The sequence below is a fragment of the Saccostrea cucullata genome, unplaced genomic scaffold (genome assembly GCF_032062105.1).
Source record: "Saccostrea cucullata isolate Sc308-1 unplaced genomic scaffold, CSIRO_AGI_Scuc_v1 ctg312, whole genome shotgun sequence".
In the NCBI taxonomy this organism is placed as follows: domain Eukaryota; kingdom Metazoa; phylum Mollusca; class Bivalvia; order Ostreida; family Ostreidae; genus Saccostrea; species Saccostrea cuccullata.
The window spans coordinates 1,236-8,201 of NW_026929887.1; the positions used below are offsets into that span (position 1 = coordinate 1,236).

The window sequence follows — 6,966 nt, forward strand, 5'->3', positions numbered from 1 at the left end:
CAAGGGTGTTTATATGACTATTACTATGTAATACCTTAGAATTCTGTAAAAAATTTATTATCACTGCGTAGATAAAAATGGTGCATTACAGCAACTCTGGTGATTTACATACCTTCAGTCATAAATACATGTAGATAGGTATTTGGAAGACTCCTTTACATTTTGAAATTTTTATTTCAAAAGTATAGAATTTAAGTTTGAAAGATTTAAAATGGCAGCATATCATTTGCTTGTGAATTAAAAAAATAAATCCAAACATATACATTACTTTTTCAAAGTTATGAGAAATTCTTTACAAAAATATAAATGCAAAAGATAAATGTTAGGGTACACTTTTAAAATACATTTTACATGAATCACATAAAGAACATTACAAATCATTTCTTTGTGTTTGTTTTCCTTTGGAACATCTGTGAACAAACATTCTATTTTGTCTTTCTGACACATGAAAAGCGTTCAAAAATCATTTGGAATTGTTGTGTTAAACCCTGATATAATAATTTTAAGAGTTTCTGGTGTGTGCCCTACTTAGAAATGTTTACATTGAAACAAAGATGAAACTCATAAATGAATTAATCAGCAAATATAAAGTCATAAGGTTTACACATGCTTTTCTTACACATCATGTACATTTTTTTCTACAAGTATGTCTTTGTTCAAGCATTCCAAACCAAAAAAAAATTGAAATCAACAGTACTTAGCATTCCATATTAAGAAATATGAACCCTAGCTATTAAAAATCTAAAAGTATATTTGTGCATCAATGCAATATGTTTAACAAAACAATCTCTTTCACTGTGATGAAAATTGTCTTCTTCATATAACATGCAGATGAAGAACTTCTTTGGATGATGTAATTTTCACATGTAGAAAAGAAACTAATTCAACTAAAACTAAAAGACAGTCATTAAAATTTTAAGGACATTAAAGGATGATATCAAGACCGAAGTCCAGGAATTGATAAAATGCTACAATTATCATCCAAAGATGTATATGTTTGGATTTATTTTTTTAATTCACAAGCAAATGATATGCTGCCATTTTAAATCTTTCAAACTTAAATTCTATACTTTTGAAATAAAAATTTCAAAATCTAAAGGAGTCTTCCAAATACCTATCTACATGTATTTATGACTGAAGGTATGTAAATCACCAGAGTTGCTGTAATGCACCATTTTTATCTACGCAGTGATAATAAATTTTTTACAGAATTCTAAGGTATTACATAGTAATAGTCATATAAACACCCTTGAACATTGTACATTTGATTAACATTTCAATCCTTTCCTAAGAATTTGCACCTAATTTTTATAAAGTCTATAAGTTATCACACAATGTCTAAGTTGTTGCATTACAGGATTCAAATCAGTAATCTCAGTTAGTAACTAACTTTTACCCAGGAGTAAATGATCCAAAAAATCTATAGAAATATCTTATTGATTCTTCATCTGTGTACTTATGATGTGAAGATTGTAAGTTACAAATTATTGTCAAAGAAGTCATCTCAATAATCTTATGCTTTGACCTTGACAAAGTGTCCTAAACAACAAAGTGTATTCCTACAAACATTCTATATGTAATTAGTATGATGAATATGATATGATAAAGATATTCAAGATATTATTAAACCACAGATTATGGGACACTTGCATCTTTATTGGGGGTCTTATTGAGACCAATTTTAAATTCAAAATTAAAAAATGATACATACACAAACAAAATATATTTACCATTCCAGGAAAGTTAAATAATAATATTAAATCCAGCATCTGAATATCTGTGTAATTTCTAGGGGGTTATAGAAATAAGATGAAAAATAAAAGATTTAAATGTATACTTCTCATACATAAAAACAGTCTTCAATAGAAATTGGTAAAAATAAAAGTCACATTCAGATACTTTGAGGTCTGTGAGAATTAATTTTTAAAGAGTTCATGCTATCAGAAAATCATTTTTTCAATACAATTGTACTTGATTTGACTAGATCTCAGTTTAATAAATGGGTACATCTTATCCATAGTCAGTGTCTGACAGTAAAATGATACAATCCTGTTACTTTGTCATCCTGTAAACCACAGTCTATGATAATACTGGTTAAATTCGTTGGAAATCATATTTATCTATGTGCTTCTTAAATCCTCCATCCATCTCCTGTTTGATTTTCTTGTTTCAGTGTTCCAAGAGAGGATATTCTGTTAGTCTTTGCATAATCTGATAGTCTTTCACCATTCTGAGAGTAGACATAGATCATTTCCATAAGCCCTCACTAGAGAATCCTGAAAAATAAAAAAAAAGTCTTAGTTGAAAAAAAAAATTGTTATATAATATAAGCTTGATGGAATTCTAAATATAGACAAAAAGGGTATAAATACAAGTTGTAACATAAGATTTTGACTTTTTCATATTAACCATGGGTAACACCTCCAGTAAAGAAAAGAGTAAAGGAATGAGTAAAATTCAGTTTGGAAAGAGAGTTCTTTCAGAGAAAGATATAGACAGAGGTATACCAGTTAAAATAAAAAAAGATGGCACTATTGAGATCATTTCTCAACAAGAATATAATCAATTAAGTCCAGAGAAGGGTGATCCTAATGTTGTCAGAGATTACATAGAAAGACCCTTGATTGCAGAAGAAGCCAATGAGGAATATAACCATTTATTACCAAAAGAGGGTAAGAATTACTTGGATTACCCTGAAAGACCTTTGACTAGAGAAGAAGTCAAGTTTATAGATAATAAGAGAAAACAGTTGTCAGAAAAAAATGTTGTTAAAGACACATGAATTTTAGCCCACAAAACCATTGGAGAAGATACAAGGATTAATGGAGGAAGTCCAAACTGAATTCTTGGAGGACATTAAGGCTTATTATGAGAGTAACTTTTCCAGTATTTGTTTATTACAAAATTATGTATTCTAATAAAAAAAAAAAAGTTTTCACTTTCATTTGTTGTGCCTTAGACCATTTAAATTGACCTTATGGTTAAGATTGTGATACACACTCTGATAATCATCTATGATGTCTCTATCATGTTTACCTCAAAAGATTGAATCAGGGTATTTGTGTTCAAAGAGCTGAAAAAACTATACAGACAGATCTAAGATTTTGGAAGCATACATATTAATGGGTTTAAATGAGATATAACACTAGATTATTAAAAAGAAAGAACAAAAACTCATAGAAATGATATTGAAAGTACCTTTTATGAATAAAGTGTCATGCTCCAAGGTATATTTTTTATAAACAGGAGAAGGTTTACAACAGTCCCATGCACTCATAAGAAGATCTTGGGTAGTAGAAACACCAGGGAATTTTAATTCCACACAATCAGATTATCTTACATCAGTTATAAGGTTACAGTCTTTATACATAGTTAAGAGGGTCATTAAGATTTCTTTTCTGGTCATCCTGATGTGCTACATTATAGTATTCTTTCCCTGTGATATAATGTTAATATTAAATGGGAAATTCAGAATTCATCAGCAATTGGAGTCAAAACTTGCTATCTTTACCAACTATGATATTAAGGAAGCTGGGGGGGGGGGGGGTTGCAAATTAGCCATATTTAACTTATTCTTTAGATATGCTATCTTCAGCTGTTAACTATCATTTGGCAAAGAAAACTTTCATACATTTTAGTTTCAAAATTTGATCATGCATTTTTGTATATATATTGAAATGGAGCTCTTCTTCTTCTTCTAAAGGAGATCAATATAGTTTAAACATGACCATGACCACCAAGCCCTTTTTATTTAAATATATAATTTACATATCAATTCAATATTATAAACATGCATATGTAAAAAAAATAATAATAAAATAATAAATAAATATATATTACAATTGTATCTCATTGAAACTTTACCTTCAAGTTTTGTGTGTTTCTTTGTTGGTTGACTAACTGTGTATTTCCAAAGGAAGAGCAGACAGTCTGAACTTCATAGAGAATTAATCATAGGTGGTTAGGAACAAAACATGGCTTCCAGGTTGAGGACTGTAGAAATAAAACCATTTTTGTTAATATGATGGAGTACTGTGTGAAACAATGCATGTTTAAAAATTGAACAAACATGTACAATGCCAAAAAAGTTCATGAAAATATTTGTTTTTAATCTCAAAAATTGTTTTTAACATTAACTCCAGATGAGAAAAGTTCATCATGTTATCTTTAGATAATAAAAAAAAGCACAATTACTGTATTGATATCACAAATAAAATGATTATCAAATTAATTATTTAGACACTAAAAGATTTTTTTTTTTTATTAACAACAGATTCAATTTTGTTTAATATCTGTCAGTACTGCATACAGAAAAATACATCTTTTTTAGCATCATCACAGTACAACATGTAGTCCTTAATTTTTTGAAAAGCTCATTACTAAGAAACAAAAGTGAAAATGAAAATATATGTATGTCATATATCCCACATATTTAGAATCAAAACAAAAAGTAAATAACTATTGTGATTAATCTTTGGTAAATTCTTCCTTTTCTCTTATTAGATTCCTAATTAATATCTCTTTGATCACCATTTAGTAAGTCTGAATTCCATGGCCATGGGTAACATACATAATGAATTATGAAATTAAATCATATAATTTATACAAAAGGACTTATTAATATTCTGAAGATCCCTTAATCATGGGTTAATATATTTAAGGTTAAATAAGGGTGTGTTTATATGAATGTAAGTTAGAGATATCAGATCACATAAGTATTATACAGTAATAAAATTAACCATATAATCAGGCTTAAATGCAAAGATGACCATCATAGGAAAATGTAAAAAAAAACAAGACAAACTTACCAGAGATATTCAACTATATGCCCAATTAGCCTATGCATTAAATAATCCAGTGATTGATTACATCTCAGCTGATCCTGAAAAAAAATCATACAATTCAGTGATACACATTTAATCTCATTTTACAATGTAAGTAAAGCAATAATTTACAGACAAAAGGGATAGAAATGTAAAAAGATACCATGTATTTTACCAAAATTAAGTGAATATTTTTCTGATTGAAATTCAATCATAGAATGACCCATCATAGAAATATTAAATGCACTCTGAGTTACATGCAGGCTAAACAAGTGTAAATCACATGAAATGAGGATAAATACAGTACATTTACATTCAAAACAGAACTTTACATAATCATGATTAAATGCAAAGATGATCTTCATATAGGAAATGTAAACAAAACAAAGACAAACTTACCAGAATTATCCAATTATATGCCAAATTAAATAATCCAGTGAAACAACATCTTAGCTGATCCTGAAAAAAAGCATACAATATTCAGTGATACTCAATTTAACCTCATTTTACAAAGGAAGTAAAGCAACAATTGACAGACAAACTGGACAGAAAAACATGTGTAAATGTAATGCAAAATAATATCTCTTATATATGGATACCTATACTCTAATCAATCATATTAAATGTCATTCGTAAAATGTATTTTTTAAAACAGATTTATTTAGGATCGACTTTTTAAATGATAACATGAATAGCACGCCATACTTTAACCACATGTCAAAACATTCTCTCAAATTACACAGAAATGGGTTATTTAGCATAGCTGACATTAAACATATAGGTGAGCGATAACATAATCACAATCATAAACAATGTGAAACAACTTTAAACGACTTACACTGTGGATTACAAGCCTTTTTCACTGGGGTAAAATCTTGCCGAAATTCGCTATGGTCGCCCGAAACCCCGAACCCGACTGTATAAAAGATGAAGTCATACAATAACATAACACTGATGTAGTATTACATGATTTTTTAAATTTTATTTCTTAAAAACTATAAGGGGAGTTTACCAAAAAAAAAAAATAATAATAAGAAAAAAAAAATTTAAAGTTATTTTAAAAAAGTTAAAAGTTAAAAAATTTATAAGTTAATTAAAAAAAAAAAAGTTTAAAAAATTTAAAAAGAAATTCTAAGTTTTTTAAAAAAGTGACCTGGTGTTATAACTTGAGAGAAACACAATGTTTCTTGTATTGTGTGTTATTTGTTATTGTCTTTCAGTAAAAAATTCAGTTCAAACTAGTTAGGCTGGCTAGACTATAGGCTGTCTAGACTGTAAATGAAAAAGTGTGACGTCATAATCACATTGTACTTATACAGTGAATGACGTCACAATGCATAGGTAAGCATATTTTTTGCACACGGCCCTAAACAAACTTGACTCGCTGCCAAGTATTTACCTGTGTAGTCAGCATATTTTTTGCACACGGCTCTAAACAAACTTGGCTGGCTGCCAAGTATTTACCTGTGTAGTCAGTATATTTTTTTTGCACACGGCTCTAAACAAACTTGGCTCGCTGCCAAGTATTTACCTGTATAGTCAGCATAAACAAAAAACGTAGTACCAACGTACCAATGTAAACAGTGTAAACAACTCCAGTATTTAAGGGGAATAGGTTAGGGTTTTTAAAAAGGGGTTAGGGTTAGTTAGGGGTAGGGTTAGTTAGGGCTAGGGGCTAGGGTTAGGGTTAAGGGGTTAGGGTTAGTTAGGGTTAGGTTAGGGATAGGGTTAGGTTAGGGGGTTAAGATTAGGGTTAGTTAGGGCTAGTTAGGGTTAGTTAGGGTTAGTTAGGGTTAGGGGGTTACGGTTAGGGTTAGTTAGGGCTAAGGGGGATAGGGTTAGTTAGGGTTAGGTTAGGGTTAGGGTTAGGGCTAGGGGTTAGGGTTGGGGGGCTAGGGGGTTAGGGTTAGAACTGCACTCAGTTGACCCGGTCATCCAGTCAGCTTCCGACTAGGACATTTCCGGCTAGCCCACTTCCGTCCACTTCCGGTTAGCCCACTTCCGGTTATGACGTCACTTCCGCACTAGCTAGACCCCTTATACTACTTGCATTCGCTTTATGGGTGTCGTTGCGTTTGACAGTCATATACATTTATTGATATTTTTATGTTCCCCAAACGAAGTTGGGGAACATATTGTTTTT

At 30.2% G+C, this 6,966-nt stretch overlaps 1 long non-coding RNA gene across 1 annotated transcript; it reads right to left on the reverse strand.

Moving 5' to 3' along the window:
• Nucleotides 1-678: 678 nt before the first annotated feature.
• On the reverse strand, nt 679-5,763 carry LOC134282407 (uncharacterized). The gene is made up of 5 exons (XR_009995283.1): nt 5,662-5,763; nt 5,223-5,282; nt 4,809-4,882; nt 3,865-3,993; nt 679-2,276 (listed from the first exon to the last, which is right to left on the reverse strand). It is a non-coding gene; the product is annotated as an uncharacterized LOC134282407 (long non-coding RNA).
• Between the last annotated feature and the right edge of the window lie 1,203 nt (nt 5,764-6,966).